The sequence below is a fragment of the Bactrocera tryoni genome, chromosome 1, assembly GCF_016617805.1.
Source record: "Bactrocera tryoni isolate S06 chromosome 1, CSIRO_BtryS06_freeze2, whole genome shotgun sequence".
NCBI classification, from domain to species: Eukaryota; Metazoa; Arthropoda; class Insecta; order Diptera; family Tephritidae; genus Bactrocera; species Bactrocera tryoni.
Genome location: NC_052499.1, coordinates 58,734,940 through 58,753,251, shown reverse-complemented (window position 1 = coordinate 58,753,251; position 18,312 = coordinate 58,734,940). Strand labels below are relative to the sequence as shown.

At 33.4% G+C, this 18,312-nt stretch overlaps 1 protein-coding gene across 1 annotated transcript in view; it reads left to right on the top strand.

The window, feature by feature from the left end:
- The first annotated feature begins 1,004 nt into the window (after window positions 1-1,004).
- LOC120776321 (nucleolysin TIA-1-like) overlaps window positions 1,005-18,312 on the top strand; it is a 333,892-nt gene continuing 316,584 nt past the window's right edge. The window contains exon 1 of the mRNA XM_040106855.1: window positions 1,005-1,086. The gene's annotated coding sequence lies outside the window, so the exon portion shown is untranslated. The remainder of the gene's footprint in view (window positions 1,087-18,312) is intronic.

Here is an 18,312-nt window from a genome sequence, read left to right as displayed (position 1 = left end):
ATATTTTCATTTCCGGTGCAAAGAATATGACTTAGTGCTCAACAAATTGCAATTGTTTTATGATCTTTTAATTTATACAAAAGTAGTAAGAAATCAGTTATCGCTAAAATACTTAAGAATGTCGAAAGTGAAAATTAAAATTCGTAATAAAGATTTCTTCTCTTCTTAATTTGTAAAAGTACTTTCAAAACAAAATGTCCATTTTATCAATATTGTTTAATATAGTCAATTTTAAATATTTATTTATATTTTTATTATATTACTAAATTTTATATTAAATAAATATTTTGATATATTTGCAAAGTATACAAAAAAATCGCATGCGAGTTCTTTCATTTGTCTCTCCTCAGTCGTTAAAATCATTTGTAAACAAACCAACATTTCAAGGAGTAGCAACAACTACCGCTATATAGTAGTCATATAGCGAGTGCATTACCCCTTCGCTATGCTGCTTGTACATCGCAGCAAAGTAAGGTGAAAAAACGAACATCTTCTCCACACACAACAATTACAACAGCATCACATGTCGCTGTTGTGGGGAGCTCTGCACACTCACTTCACATTTGCTCAGAGTCAGTCAATTGGAATTTTTCAATCGCGATCGGTCAATGGTTAAATCGCGTGTCAGTTCGTGTTGCGGGAAAATAGTGATAAACGCGTAAGAAATTTATAGTAAAAGTGCCATTTAAATGATTATTTTTTAATTAATAAGCTTGAGTCCGAGTTGTGGAAATTAAATAAAAACTGAAATTAAGTGAAAAGTAGTAAGTGTTCTAGCAAAAGCAAAAAATGTGCGTAAAGTGAAATAAAATAGCGTGATGTCTGCAATGACATGTTTATGCTTGTTAAAGGTCTTAATAGCAAAGTGAGTGCAAATCAAATATAATAGTATAATATATATAGTGCTGTAGTGAATTAATGAATTAATATCTATTTAAATATATTTTGTAAAATGTGAAGTCAAGCGTTCGTTTTTTCAATGTTCGTCTGTCGTCGTTTTCTAAATAACCAACAACGTCGTTCGTATAAACAAATACATAATATCAGTGCAGGAGAGTAATAATTTCTTTCCGCTAAAACTTCAAGGTGAGTACAGGGTGTTTGTGAACACATTACTTCGTATTTTTTAAGTAAGTTAAATATATTTTATGTATTCATTATTTTCATATCTTTAATAGTTTAATCGAAATTGAGTTTGTTATTGTTCGTGTTACATAAATGTATAGCTTCTAACGCTATACAAACTAAAAAGTTAAAAATAAATCTTAATACTAAAATATACATAGATGTCATTCAATTTTTCATTTTATTTTCGTAAAAGTTATATTAATTGTGTAGGGAATTTTGTCAAGTTAGCCACGACGTTTGTAAAATCCAGAAGGAAGCGCAGGAGACCCTATAAAATATGTATGTAAATGATCAGCGTAACGAACTGAATAGATTCAGCCATGTTCGTTCATATGTCTGTGTATACGTGTACTAGTACCTCAGTTTTTGAGACATCAACAAGCATTTTAATGCAAGTGCTTCTCTCTCCATTCTACTCTACTCTCTGTTCACTTGTCGAAAACACAGATATCGGACCATTATAGCATATAACGGGTTTTTCGATAAGATAAAATTCTGTATTCCTGTCAAAATAGATTCGATGCCATTATGTATGGAACACGATTTCTTTCATTACCGTCACGGCTACGCTTGCAAAAGTCCAAACGTTGAACTAATTTTCGAAGGTTTTCAAGCATAAATCGGCCGATACTGCTGCAATTTCACGTTCGATATTCGCACGAAGTTCATCAATCGTCGCTGGCTTATTGACATACACCATAGACTTGACGTAGCCCCACAGGAAATAATCTAACTGGGCATTTTCGTGAGATAATACGTTCACCAAACTTGGATTTCAATAAATCGATTGTGACATTCGCTTTGTGGCTTGTGGGGCCGTCCTGTTGAAACCACATATTGTCCAAGTCCATATCATCCGATTTGGGCCAAAAATATTCGGTTATCATTGAACGGTAGCGATTCCTATTCACAGTGACGTGCTGGTCTTCTTGATCATCATGAAAGAAGTACGACCATAAATTGCACACACGTACTTTTTTCTCCAAGAAGCTGTACACTTTTCACTTGTCGTAAGTCACAGATATCGAATTATTATAACACTTACTATATATGGCATCCATGCTCAAGGCATCCATATCTTGTAAGGAAAACTTTTATTTGACGAGATGTCTTCACGAAATGAGGCACGCATTATTAGCCAAACTAGCGGTATATTCTCTGAATATATTGCTGCTACAAGTAGATATAACATACAGGTATAGTATAAACTTAACCATTATAGCATATAGCTGCCATACAAACTGAGCGATCCAAAACAAGTTGTTGAACCTTTTGTATTTGGGAGCGATATTACAGCTTCGATGCAACCGACGTTGACATTTTTTCTTGGTTTTTTTCTTTTTACTCATCTTTCCATATATCTCCAGTTAAATGTACAGTTCACGTTTTACAACTTAAGGTATTTTCCAGGATTTGATTCTTGCAAGTTACAAGAGTATAAAATGTTCGGTTGCACCTAAACTTAGCCTTTTCTTACTTGTTATTTATATTAGATATTTTAATTTATATTTTATGCACTAATAAATAAAATGTACATACATAAATATTTTATTACAAGCTCGATAGAGTGGTTATCTCTACCTTTTATTATGTACTATATTCGAATTACAAGCCTCAGATTTCACAGTACATCATCTCAGTGGGGAAAAATGTAGTAAATCATTTAAACTCTTTTCAGGAAGCAAAGTTATGCTCGTTAATCATCTTTTCGACTGAAGATTTGTTTATATATTCGAAATGGAATCTACCTTAGTTGCATTTGGTCTTAGTATACTTTTGAAAGAATATAGGTCTGGAACACAAATTGTGTTCCTCCATAACCTCAAGTTTAATAGCCTTACTTAAACGTTTTCTTAATTCACTTACTGGATCAAATCATTTGATCTTACTTATAAATATATTTTTATAGATATATAGTAGATCATAACAAATTGTATAAGACCGACCAGACTGCATAAAAGAATTGCTACCAGAGAAATCGCTTTCATTTCGCCGCATCGAAGGCTTGACTTGCCATTACCTTACTTGAATGTATTGTATATTATTATGAGAGCAATCATACATCGATGTTGCTAATTAAGCAGACTTTCGGGGAGTTCCAAAACCCTCATAAAAGTCTGGAATGTTTGGTGAGCAGGGTGCGCTACACCGAAATGTTCCCCGAAAATGGTTTTGCTCTTTGAAATGCACTGAAATAAGATAGGCTATTTCTATCTATCTAGTTTAATTTTTTCGATCATCCATAGGGATTAAAAGATTAGATTAAGTTAGGTAATAGACCGCTTCTTGTCACAGGAGCTACGAAAGAACAACTTTTGGCAGCTAAGAATGACACTTTTTAGTAATGTTAATAACTCTTAATTATGGATCAGCCTCGTAAATAGATACAAGTCCATTGACTCAGTTAATATTATATCAATTCAGGCGAATTCGTCTTGTTTGCCAAATGCGTGACTAATCAGATGAAAATATCTAGATGTTTCCACTATTTAATAGAAATCTATCACCATTATTTCAGCCTCAAATAAAGCTCAGATTTTACATTATGTACCGAGATTATTCATAGTTAATGAACCGCGCATTACTTTCGTACATTTTAACATAGAAATTAGAATTCATTAAAATAGAAATCTCATTTTCCATAACCAATTATTGTGACGATTTAGAATTTTTTATTTAGTGAAGCACCATATCTCAATTCAAATGAAAAATTATAAATATTCAATAAAAATCGTTGAAGAAAAAAGACATTTAAATCCCTCATTATTCAATTATGCCGGTATTTGTCAACTTAAAGGGCCTTAACCTTTCCAGGAAACCTGCGACGTAGAGGTAAATCAAGAAAATTTAGCACATTATGCAATTTGATTTTAATGAAGCACTTTACGCCATTACAATGGCTTTCAAGAAGGCAAACACAATGACACAGCTCCAACAACAATGCGCACAAAGCGAGTAAGTAGCAACAATGAAAAAGGCAATACAATAAAAGAAGTCGGCCAACAAAGCAAGCGCAACAACAACAACTGGCCAGAATGCGAACCCACCTTTGTTGGAATGTGTGTGTTCGAGTGAATGCGACCCGCCAGGTCCGTTAGTTGACTTGCTCTTGGCTGCTGACTAGCTCGGCAAGGAGCCTCCTTAGTCACACACACACACACACGCATCAGGTTTCATATGCAAGCGTGTGCATATGTTTGTTGTTTTTGCATGAAAACAACAGCAATGCAGTGTTGTTGTCATCTCCCCACTATTAAACAAAGCCCCTTGTTGCGATGCGGTGGGGCAGAGACATGACAAAAATGTTTCACAAAAGGCGCTGCCGCTGAAAATAAACCCGAGTAAGAATGCAAAAAAGGCAAATTTCAAACAAAACAAAAAAGTTAAAGAGAAACGGAGAAAAAAGTATATGCAAAGTATATAATTGCATGCAATTTAGCGGGGAACATTATCATTGCTATATTTATCATAAATGGAAAATAAGAAATGTAGCATGCCACACACATACACACACGTACACAAGCTCACGCGTTGGAAAGCAGAGTGCTGCAGGACAAGCAGCCGAGGAAGCAGTGTCACAGCAGGCGCCGGTACACAATTGAATTGTCCACGAAGTGCTTCGTGTGCGGGAGCGGAGGGGCAGGTGTAGAGAGGCTAAAGTGAGTGTGACACAATTGCGCGACCAACACATTGTCACAAGTAAAGTGGCGAGCATACGAAATAATATTGTACACTTCGCCATAAGAGGTTGTAATTAGTGGAGGAAACGGCGGCAAGGCGTTGCATGTATTTAAAAATGTGTTATTAAAACAACATATAGTCGAAAGACAAAAACAATTGTAACTACGGCAATGGCGTTTATAATTATGGAGATAAATACAGGGACATACACGTGCATATAGTGGGTTTTACACATATGTAGATATATGCATGTGTGTATATGAACCGACAATGAGACAAGCTGGTTTAATAGCCAGCCATATGCAGTTATATGAATATGCAACGTGACCAAGGATAGCGTTTTTCTGAAACACTAAGGATTTGATTAAATGCAGCTGTAATTGTAATTTTAATTGAATTGATTTGTACTTTGTAATTTAAAATTTGTAATTTGTAATTTTTAATTTGTATTTTGTCATTTGTAATTTGTAATTTGTAATTTGTGATTTGTAATTTGTAATTTGTAATTTGTAATTTGTAATTTGTAATTTGTAATTTGTAATTTGTAATTTGTAATTTGTAATTTGTAATTTGTAATTTGTAATTTGTAATTTGTAATAATTAGAATTTTAGAAATATATTTATATGTATATCGTTTCCACTGAGTTGTAGTATTGCTAATTGAAATAAATTTAAAAAATGTAATCCAACTTTAGTTATGAACTTAGTTTTGATTACTTTTAATCAGTAGTATCATAAAAACAATAATTATATAATAAACAATCATCGTCACGATCAGTATTATTATAGCTTTCTAAGAAATTTCTCATTCTAGCGTTCCTTATTTTGGTAATGCCAACATTTTTTAAAGTAATCCTTCAGTAATCACTACAAAAATTAATTACTATGGCAATACTAACAACCATTATTGTTATATGAGATATTTCTCATCACTTACTTTGGTAATGCTAATAATTTTTAAAATAATCATTACAGTAATTACAACAGTACATGTAGTTGCAAATTAATGTAAGCAGCTGTTATTGCAATAACAAATTTATTGTCAGTCACCGTTATAATTACTTTTGTTACTTCGCTCTTAATTATAACAATTAAAAATACAACAAATAATTAAATTTATAAAATTTACCTATTATTTTTGAATATGTTGTCCATTCCTCAAAGAAAATCTTTTGCACACCATACTTAGGTAGCGCATATATGTATACATATGTATACATGAATTTGTTATGAAAATTTTCATATTTTTACAAAGATTATGTTTTTAGCCTTCATACTCGAAAAGTAACAGCGTAATATGGGCCTTTATTAATTTATCCGCAAGAACCAAAGCCAGCCTACGAATATGGTTAGAAACAAGGCAAAATGAACAAACAAAGCAAACAACAGTTACAACCCGACACTATGCAAACTAAGCCGGAATAGCTTCACACATACATTTTAAACATATGTGTATACATACATATACTTTATATACAGACAAATGTAGAGTTGCATTTGTAAATGTGTCTCTGTACATGATTCTAAAGAAATTATATTATTATTGTTATAATAATGTGGCAATAAGCAAATGCAATGGTGGCTTCAGAATCCAACTAGCGCCATAGTACATCTGTACGCACCTACACATATGCGCACACACTGGCGACAAGCGACAATAAGCTGAGGTGAAATGGGGGAGAAACTGGCGAAATGCAACAGTGAAGTCTCCATTGTGCATAGAGCTGCTGTAGGTGTGGATGTGGTTATAATGGCAGTATTGTTTTTGTTGTAACATTTCAACAGTTAACTGTAACTGTGACAAAGAACAATAATATCAACAATGACACACGACAATTGCAACTATAATAAATATATGAAATTCATATAATGGTACAGCTTGACGCTGTCAGCAATGACCGATGCATGGGCGTGATTTTCAACAGCGCACAAATACACTTACACATTTACATTTAAATATATGTACATATATAAATATGTCTTTGCATGCATTCGTTGGAGTGTAAATTTGTTTACAAGTATATATGTATGTATGTATGTGTAAGTGTGCGCTGTTAATCTCACACTTGCAACTTGTTTAATGCAACTGTAAAAGCCAACCCATCAAACGCACAAATACATTTGTATTCCCACATTTAATGTCACACACACATATGTGATGCGGTTTACATGACGTATGAGTGACAATTGACAATGTAGTCAAGCACCTATGCGAAAATTCATCAGTTATTTGACATTTTATATAAGTACTTATATGTATATACGCAAATAATGAGGACTGTATGGGAGTGCGCTTGTATGCAACGCACATTTAAGTGTGTGACAGCAGTTATGCAGTTGACAGCAAATTGGGTAATTAACTGTAGGTTAAGTGAAAGAGGCATGGATACTTGTAATTATTATATAAACATATAAATGCATATATTCATTTAAATATTCGTATCAAATATATGTACAGTTATGCAATTCTTCTTTATAAGTATGTGAAATGTTATTCTTTGAATGATGGTTTAATTAATAGCTTTGATATTTCGAAGCTATAATTGAGCAGCTAACAAATGAACCGTACATCTAATGATGGTTAAATGTTTGAGCTTGGATTTCTAGGAAAAAATGTCTAACCTTTTCATATGCTAAACACATGATATATTCACAATCACACGGGGCAATACGACAAGTACCCAAGTTGCTTCCAATAGTAAATATTTGAAAAAGATGTTACATGTACATATTTCTCGATTAGTTCCTATATTTGCTCATTATATTTCCCCCGGGATATTCCAACTTCTTTAATTCGCCAAACAAATATGTAAACTAAAATCGGGTAGCCTCATTCCACAGAAACTTTAAGCTAAAACAAGTTTGAACAAATTTCACCGTTTTAAGGGGAAGCTCGGGTGTAACCGAACATTTGATACTCCTGTGATTTGCATGGGTTAAAGGAAGAAAGGTTCTTCCTAAGACCGAGGAAAACTTTAATTTAAGTTATGGTAAGAATATACCATTCATTGATCGACGAAACCGTCAAGGGATAACAATAAAATTTGACAGTTTATTAAAGAGTAAAGTGCATTTCCTCGAGTAAAAAACAGCTCAAAATTTTTTTCTTATATAAAAAATCAAATATTTTTTTAAAATTTTTTACTGTTATAAACATACACTATTAACAAAGAAATTCTGAATTTTTTAGAAAAAATATTTTAAGGTCGGTCATTGCAACGCCATTTCCTTGGAAAAAAAAATGCGCCCGCTTTGGCAGGATAACTCTTTAGACCAAATTGTACATTTTTACAAAAATCAAGAAAAAGCGTGAACTTCGGCTGCACCGAAGCTAATATAGCCTTCACAGGTGCATTTATTTTAGTAACTAAGTGTTCAGTTTATATGGCAGCTAGTTAGTTAACCGATCTGAACAATTTCTTGGGAGATTACATTGTTGTCTTAGGAAATAATCTATACCAAATTTCGTGAGTATATCTTGTCAAATGTGAAAATTTTCCATACAAAAACTTGATTCCGAGCGTTCAGTTTGTATGACAGCTATATGTTATAGTGGTCCGATAAGGGCAGTTCCGACAAATGAGCAGCTTCTTGAAAAGCAAATGACGTGTGCAAAATTTCAAAACAATATCCTAAAAACTGAGGGACTAGTTCGTATATATACAGACAGACGGACGGACGGACGGACAGAAGGACGGACGGACGGACAGAAGGACGGACAGAAGGACGGACAGACAGCCAGACGGACATTGCTAAATCGACTCAGCTCAACATACTGATCATAAACATACATACTTTATAGGGTCTCCGACGCTTTCTTCTTGGCGTTACAAACTTCGTGACACACTTAATATTCCCTGTTCAAGGTATAATGAATACATATTTCATTTGAGTAGTAATCTTGCCAACCAACTTCAAAGACACAGTTTCGAGAAAAACGTGTTTAAAACCCCCGCACTTTGCCAATTAGCCCCGTGCGCACAAGTTGGCAAGGCTTGTAGCTCTGAAACTTTTGAATGAAATGAAGGAAACTATTTTAGAGTTGTACTAAGAACTAAATTAAGATATAAAACTGTAAATCAGCACGGGCGATGGCAGTACTAAGGGGCACCTGAGGGCGGGAAAATTTCGAAAAAGTGGGCGGGATCATGCCATCTAAATCACTAAATTTACAAGAAGTAAATTCGCCTAGCGCTAATACTATAAGAATTTCTACGAATAGTGTAAAAGTGGATGAAATCGAATGATAACTCCGCTCACTCCCCCTATAACGTTTCTCTTAAATACTACTTAAAGCGCGATAAACTTATAACTGAATTGCATGAAAACTAATATTTTGGGTCCCGCCCGAATGATATCAACCAAATGGTATGTGGCATTCCTCTGACATTCTCATGTTACAGAGAGAAAATGGGTGAAATGAAGCTAAGGCCACGCCTATTTATCATTTTTCGTTTGTCAAACTCTCATCGGCAGTTATAATGCTGTTGATAAATGTGGGATGAGAATTTGCACGATCAAGTATGTCCAAAGAGACCTGTTTACGGTACTATTTTTGAAGAAACTTCAGTTTTGTCAGAACGAGTCCAGAAAGAGGCATGTCTTCAGTAATCTCTTGACCGTCTTTGAGGGCTTTTTACCACTGATAGGCTTGTGTTTTTGACAAATCTGAATCACAATAAGCCTTTTCCAAAATTCGCAACGATTCCGCACTCGACATTTGTTTAGAAGTACAAAATGATGCAAATACTTGGTTCGATATTTTTATCCATTCTAAAAATCGCAACGCACTACTGAGGTGTGCCGACTTAAGCAACAGCTGTAAGTAAACTTGTTCACTGATCGTGCTCATACTTGGCATTTCTTTAAATACCACTTACCCGGTGAATTTAATTTAAACTTTTAGTTGCTTTTTTCTAACAATGCATCGTTACCAAATTATACTATTTAGTAAAGTCAACAATATATTTGAAAATCCTAATATTTATTTTTTTCCATTTTATGCACAATGATTCGGTTTAACTTATTTTTAATATAAAAAAGTTGTAAAGCATACTGTTTTTACGAAAGGATTTTCACGAATTGAGGAAAGATTTTTTCGCATGAGAATTTGGGAGACCCAAAACTTAGTTTTGGTGTCTTGAACGGCTATAATCCGATTTTGATCGTTTTTGGTCATAAAGCGGCTAAAGTTATGGACACTACTTCTTAAAAGTTTCATCCCGATGTATTCTCGTTTGCTTGGTTTGGATACTGTAAAGTAAAAGGATCAGATAAAATTTATAATTGTAACTTAATGTAATGTTATGCACCAAATTAAGTTAAAAATGATAAAACAGCTCCAGATATATACTACAAGATGCTACCCTAAGTAAACAGGACTTTAAAAAAAAAACCGAACAAATGGTTTTTTTATAGTAGTCTTCTTCTGCTTCAATACAGCTTTTTACACGGACCAAAAGCATATCGAACGAGTGTTTTATCTCGCTGGCCGGTAGGCCGCCAGTATGCCGGCGCAAGCCTTTTGAATGCATTTTTCCGAAAAGGAAGAAGTCGCACGGTGACACATCAGGTGAATACGGGGAGTGGTTAATGGTTAAAATGTGAGTTTTGCTCAAATAATCGTCCTTCAAATGTTGGATTCTGAGCGATTTGTGATCGTCAGTCAATTTGTGCGGAAAGTAAAAGGATCAAGTGGAATTTAAAATTGTGCTGTATGGGAAGTAGACGTGATTATTGTCCGATTTCGCCCATTTTCACAGCGTGACATAGGAATATGAAAATAATGCCACGTTCCAAATTTTATGCCATATCGGGTCCCGAGATATGAGATTTCAACAAAAAGTGGGTATACCTTGATTTTGTGATGTGTTATGGCACTTTTTACGTAAAGTGATACGATTGCCCCCATTTATGAACTTGTAATTCTTTTTGTACAATAAATCTCAATTTTTACTCAAATGTATATCTATCTCGTTCAGTTTTAGTTAGGTGAACAGAACTATAATACTTTGTAGAAACTGGTTGCATGTGTATAAAAAATTAAATAAAATATTATTACATGTGGATTGAAATTTTTCTCGTTTCTTTTCTTATTCCGAATGAGCACTGTTCCTTACGTAAATATATAGAATCTGTTGTATGTATTACGTGTAGAAGCTTTTTCTAAAAATTAAAATAGATAAGCAATTAAACATTTACCTAAGAACGTACTTCTAACTTAGCCTTTCAGCAGAGTGCTCAGCATTGTTTTTATTCCACAGTAATGGTTTTAGCTACTCATATAAGGCATACACTGAATCGTCTCAGTTCGCCTTGAAAGAAATAGACAGATTTATTTTTAGTCTACTTTTTATCATTGATAAGTATTGCACATGAAACATAATTTAAGAATGCAATTTTCATTATAATTAGTCCGTCTTCTCAAGGTGCTTTCTGCATTGCTTGTTAGTCCAATGGTTCCCTGTTTCCAGATTGGTTGGGTAGCGATTTTAATAACTGCAACTGTACTTAAAAGGCTTGATCTACAGAGAAAAGCTCATTTTAAATCGTACAATCTAGCAAAAGTCTAAACTGCTATAAGTCATTAATAATTGAAGCATTAAATTTAATTTCTGAAACAAAAATATTAAAACAAGAAATAACATTATTATCGGTTGCACTGAAGCAAGAATAACCTTCATAAACAAGACTTGATTTTGATTATTCAGTTTTTAGAGCAGCAATATGATACAGTAGTTCAGTTTGGCAACATTGTTAAGATATTGTAGCCTTACCATAGGCAATATTCCCTTCCTGCTTGGTCAAATAAAAAATTTTCGAACAATTTGCAAAATTTCAGATTGATATCTCAAAATCTGACGAACTAGTTAGCGTATATAACAGGTAGCTTAACAGAAGAACATGGTTAAATCATCTCAGCTCATCATATATATGTATATTTTATATGGTCTCCATCGTTTCGCTCTGTAAACTTCATTGCAAACTTAATACATCCTGCCCAGGCATAGTTTTACCAGTACCTCCCAATGAATGATAAGATAAGAAAAGTTAAAAAGCTTTAGGTGGTTAGTAAAAAGTTTACATTAAGAGCACTGAATTAAATTTCAGAGAATTTTGGATCAAAAATAAGCTTCATTATTGATTTTATTGATTTGTATACCCTGAACAGGATATATTAAGTTTGTCACGAAGTTTGTAAAACCCAGAAGGAAGCGTCGGATACCCTATAAAGTATATACATATATAAATGATCAGTATGTTGAGCTGAGTCGAGTTAGCCATGTCCGTCTGTCCGTCCGTCTTTCCGTCTGTATATATACGAGCTAGTCCCTCAATTTTTATACTCTCGCAACAATGTTGCTAACGAGAGTATTATAGTTTTGTTCACATAACGGTTGTTTGTAAGTCCTAAAACTAAAAGAGTCAGATATAGGGTTATATATACCAAAGTGATCAGGGCGACGAGTAGAGTCGAAATCCGGATGTCTGTCTGTCCGTCCGTCTGTCCGTCCGTCTGTCCGTCCGTCCGTCCGTCTGTCCGTCCGTCTGTCCGTCCGTCCGTCCGTCTGTCCGTCCGTCCGTGCAAGCTGTAACTTGAGTAAAAATTGAGATATCATGATGAAACTTGGTACACGTATTCCTTGGCTCCATAAGAAGGTTAAGTTCGAAGATGGGCAAAATCAGCCCACTGCCACGCCCACAAAATGGCGGAAACCGAAAACCTATAAAGTGTCATAACTAAGCCATAAATAAAGATATTAAAGTGAAATTTGGCACAAAGGATCGCATTAGGAAAGAGCATATTTGGAAGTAATTTTTTTGGAAAAGTGGGCGTGGCCCCGCCCCCTACTAAGTTTTTTTACATATCTCAGAAACTACTATAGCTATGTCAACCAAACTCTATAAAGTCGTTTCCTTCAGGCATTTCTATATACAGTTTAAAAATGGAATAAATCGGATAATAACCACGCCCACCTCCCATACAAAGGTTATGATGAAAATCACTAAAAGTGCGTTAACCGACTAACAAAAAACGTCAGAAACACTAAATTTTACGGAAGAAATGGCAGAAGGAAGCTGCACCCAGGCCTTTTTTAAAAATTGAAAATGGGCGTGGCGCCGCCCACTTATGGACCAAAAACCATATCTCGGTAACTACTAGACCGATCTCAATGAAATTCGGTATGTGATATTTTCTTAACACCCTGATGACATGTACGAAATATGGGTGAAATCGGTTCACAACCACGCCTTCTTCCAATATAAAGCTATTTTGAATTCCATCTGATGCCTTCTCTGTATAATACGAGTATAAACATTAGGAACCAATGATGATAGCGGAATAAAACTTTACAAAAATACGGTATTTGAAAAATATGTAAATGACGTATTATGAAATCTCGATTATCACTTTACCATGCGAGAGTATAAAATGTTCGGTGACACCCGAACTTAGCCCTTCCTTACTTGTTAAGATATCGTTTTGAAATTTTGCAAATGTCATTTTCTCTTCAAGAAGCTACTCGTTTGTCGGAACTGCCGATATCGGATCACTATAACATATAGCTGCCATACAAACTGAACGATCGGAAAAAATTCTTGTATATAATACTTTTGAATTTGACAAGATATATTCACGAAATTTGATATAGATTATTTTCTAAGGCCACAATGTAATCTCCGAAGAAATTACTCAGATCGGTTAACTATAGCATATATGTAGCTGCCATACAAACCAAACGATCGGAATCAAGGTCTTGTATGGAAAACTTTCGCATTTGACGTGGTATCTTCACGAAATTTGACATGGATTCCTGCTTAAGGTAATAATATAATCTCCGAAAAAATTGTTAAGATCGGATTACTATAGCATATAACTTCCATATAAACTAAACACTTCGTTACTAAAAGAAATGCACCTGTGAAGGGTATATTAGCTTCGGTGCAGCCGAAATTACCCTTTTTTATTGTTTATCACTACTTCTTTTTCAAATGGTAAGAAAAGTTTCTTCTTCAAAGGACAAATTAAATAAATTTAAAATAAAATTCCTGAAGCAATAATTAGCGAGGAAATCTTGCAGTTATCTACTGAGGTTCGCACGAGCATATGAAAGATTGCTCATGTACTCACAGATTGTATAGTACCATGCAAGGAGTAATTTAATTAAACATGTTTGAATAATTCATATCTATGAACTGATATCGGAAGTCTTCACCATACGAATTTAATCGTCTTGAATTTCTAATATCGTAAAAAACAAGTGTTGAGTTCTTAAAATTACTGTTATACTGCTTCAGAAATTCTTACTCGCTAGCTATAAAAATGCACTCACGCAGCCACATTTCAAAGGATGTTTACAAAAATACCAGGGAATTTCAACGCGAGTACCGTAATTCAACACTAGTGTTGGATGGTGGGTTATGGTGAGCACGGAATAAGAGGAAATGGACCACCAACATGGAAAATGCATGAAAAATTGCAAGTTTCAATGCTAAGCAGTAAAAGCCTTTTTATAGATAATCATAGTTATTGAAAGATATGCGAGTAATCAAAGCTTTAGCGGTTATATATATCTGAATCACTTTTAGCCAAACGATTTTATTTTCGTCCCACATTCATATACAAACTAACAAAGTTTGAAATCATTGAATGCAGCAATGGAAAATGTCAAATGTAAATGAAACTCTACAAAATGTGATGCTAATGCATGGAAATCTGCTGAGAATTGCATTATTTTCAATATATTTTGTTCGCGTGGCTTATTCAATTGCATACAAGCAAACACACACAGAGGGGATACGTAGAAACACACAGACACACACACAAACATTTATAGATCTCAATGGGGTTGCATGTATTCAAAGACGAAAAGTTCATTTCGTTCGTTTGCGAATTTTGCACCGAAAAATGGCACCGAACCGCAAAACTAAACCAAAACCAGCACAAATGGGAAAAGTGTGCGATGAAAGAGAATTGGAACGAAGCGAAAGCGGCGGCAGTCAAAGGTAAAAAAGGCGAACTCAACAAATACCCGTTGAGCCGAAACCAAGTCGCGTTTTTGCGAAGCCTAGCAAGTATACATACAAACAAACAAACACATTGCAATGTATATGAATATATATGTAGATATATATGGATGTGTGTGCATGGGTCCCCAAGGGGATTCCAACAGGCCACAGAGCCAGCAAAAGCAACAAAGGTAAAAGCACGCCAATAGCACAGACAAATATCCACACACACGCACACACTCACAGCGACCGACTGTGCTTTGGTAATTCGTTTGGGGTCGGAAGGCAAACGGGCTGTCTCACATAATACCAAAACGGACTACAGTTGGATCAGTGATGCCAGTAAAAATGCCTCTTTCGCTTCGGCACAGCGTCGGCGCACTGCATGAAATCGATTACCGAAAGGATTCAACATTCCACAGCACATATGTGTGCACGCACACATCCACGCACACAAAAACCGAAGTCACAAACAGCGAGAAATGAAACGAGAACAATGACAGCTAGCAGCCAACCGTTGAGGTTGGCGGCAACGAAGCTGAAACACGACGTTGAAAGTTGCCTTCAACAACTGTGTATTGACATGCAACGCCTGTTTCACTTTCATGACATTCCAACTGCGAAATAGCGAAACGATGTTGAGTAACGGTATGCACGAGTTGAAGCTATTCGAATTTGAGCAAAAGAGAGAGCGTGAGCAGAGTACGTTGTAGGTGAGAATGAGAGCGAGAATTCGTAAATATTTTATGAGAGTAAACTGTGGTGAGGGGAGAGAGTGCGAGCGCGCTGGTGTGTGTGTGGTTGGGGAGACGAGTGAGCGAGCGACTGAGGCAGAGTATTTCATATCTGAGTATACGTTGTCGATGTTCGACTAGGAACAGAGAACGCCTGCGAATTTTATACGATTTTCGAACAATGAGAAAGCGCCAAGTGAATTTACGAAAAGCGAATAGCGCTGATTGAATTAAAAATAAGAAGAAAAGATGCTGAATGAAACGAAAATGTTAACAAATAATATTAAGTCATGAGTTTAAGCTATAAAATAAATTTCATAAAGAATTTATACTCTCATATGCTTTTAAAGTGATTCCGAATTTTATTTTCGAATTTCGAAAACCGTTACAAACCACTTCGCATTTGGCGAAAGCTAACCATATATCTACGTTTTCAAGCCTTTCAATATTCTTGCTTCGCACTGCAAGAGTCCTTTTCTTCGCCGGTAGCTGTTAGTTCCCAACTGGTTAGTATTCAAAACTGCCATTCGTATTGAGCCGAAGCGTTGTTTGGCATCGTCGGCGTCGCTGTCGCCGTCACAGCTGACGATGAACGTACAACTCGCAGCTTGACTGGCTGCTGCCACGGACTGTTGGCCGCTGTGTGTTGGGACCGTGTGTGTTTGGACTTGGCTACGACGATTTTGCAATTTTGGCCAATACGTTGCGTTTCAGTAAGAAAAGCGTCGCCTAACGGTTTAGTACGTACGCTTTGCGTTTTAAGTTGGGGTAATTTTGCGGTTTGTTCGTGCGTTCGTAGTTTTATCACACGATATCAAAGGAAATATAAATAATGCATTGTAATTGAAAATCGCCAGCAAACGAAAAAAAAAAACAAAAAAGAAAATATACATACATACTCATAAATAAACAAAAGAAGGCGTAATAATGAATGGCATGATGACAGCGCGTAAAAGTAACACTTGACTGAAGTTTGTTAGTTATTATGATTTATATGTTTTATGCTTGCATCGCTGTTTCGCCGAATAAATGTGATTACGCTCGGTTGCATTTCAATGGCGGAAATCAATTCATTTAAACAATGAAGCAGCAATAGCTTAACGCCAACAACAAAATACATAGTCTTTTTGTTGTCAGGCAGTGTAAAATAGCGAAATGAAAACTCAATGAGAAATCAATTAATTTAGCGATAATTCAGTTGAATATCTAAATGACCAAATTACTACTTTCCGTTGATTAAGATGAGAGCTCAATATTTTTTGTTTTGATTTACTGTATTTAATTTTAACATTAATAATAATGTAAAAATTAAAAAATATATTTTATTAATTTGTTACGAGTTATTCAATAAAATTTGTAACAGCCAACTAATTAAAGTATTAAAAAAAACTAAATATTAATATGATAGTTTAACTTATATTTTTTACTAAAATTTTACTCAGGTTAAAAAACAATATTAATTTTTTATTTGTTAAATTTATATTAAAATGAAATCAATAAATTATCTCTTCCTCAATAGTGCTTCAAAAATTGTTATATTAATACGCGAATTAATTAAAGGTCAAACATTCTTGTAAAAATAATTTTTATTGAAAAATAAACCAAATATTTTTATTTAATTTTTTTATTAGGAATTTTATAATAAATTTTTTTTATCAAAATATTTTATTTTGTTTAATAATTTTTTTTTTTGAATTTAAATAATTTTTTAATATGGATAAAATAGAAATAATAATAATTTTTTATTGAAAAATTAAATTTAATATTAAAAAATTTTTATATTAAATTTATTAGAAAAAAAATATTATCAAAATTTTTTGTTCCCTTTTAAAAAGATATTTTTTATTTTCAACATTTTTTTTCTTTTCAAAAAAATATTTTTTATTGTTATTACAATATTTCATTTCTTATTTTTATTTGTACACGTTACTTTTTTTTAATATTATATTTAGTATTTACTCTTTTTACTACTTTTCTAAATAAATACATAAATATAAATCTATACCGATTGATAAAAACTAAAAAATAACGAAAACTATATTTAGCTTTTCTCCAAAAGCAAGGTTAAAATTAACTTTCGTAAACAAAATTCTTATAACAAACTTAAGAGTTTTTAATATGTTGTTTTTTTGTTTTTAATTTTACCATTTGAATGTTTTTATAAATAACAAAAAAAATTATTTTAAGTTTAATACTTTTAAACGCTGAAAATCAAATTAGTGGCTAATATATAAATAAAAATATTTTATAAAAGAACGAAATGCTGTACTAAAAATATTTATATACGGTGAATAATTAATTAAAATAAATCATGTACTTTGACTTATTATATATAAATTTGTTTTTCGCAAAATATTTTTTTAATTTTTAAATGCACCCGAATAAATAATATTTTTTTAAATATTTGATATAAATTTGAATATTTTGTAATATTAATATTTTATATAATTTATAAAATATAACATAAAAACTTAAAAAAATATTCCTCAAATCCACAATAATTAAGCTTGATAAAAATATTTTTTTTATTAGTATTGAAGAAAATAGTCATATTTTTTATAAACTATATATGTATGTTTAAGAAAATTTTTTTTAAATAGTTTTTAAAATTTTTTCAAAGCTTCAGTCGGAAATTTTTTTATATATTTTGGTTATTATAATATAACATAAAATATAAATTTGTTTATGAGGAGAATTAGTTAAGGCTTTATCGCAAATGTTTTCTATAAAATATATTCCAAAATTAAATAATTTCTAA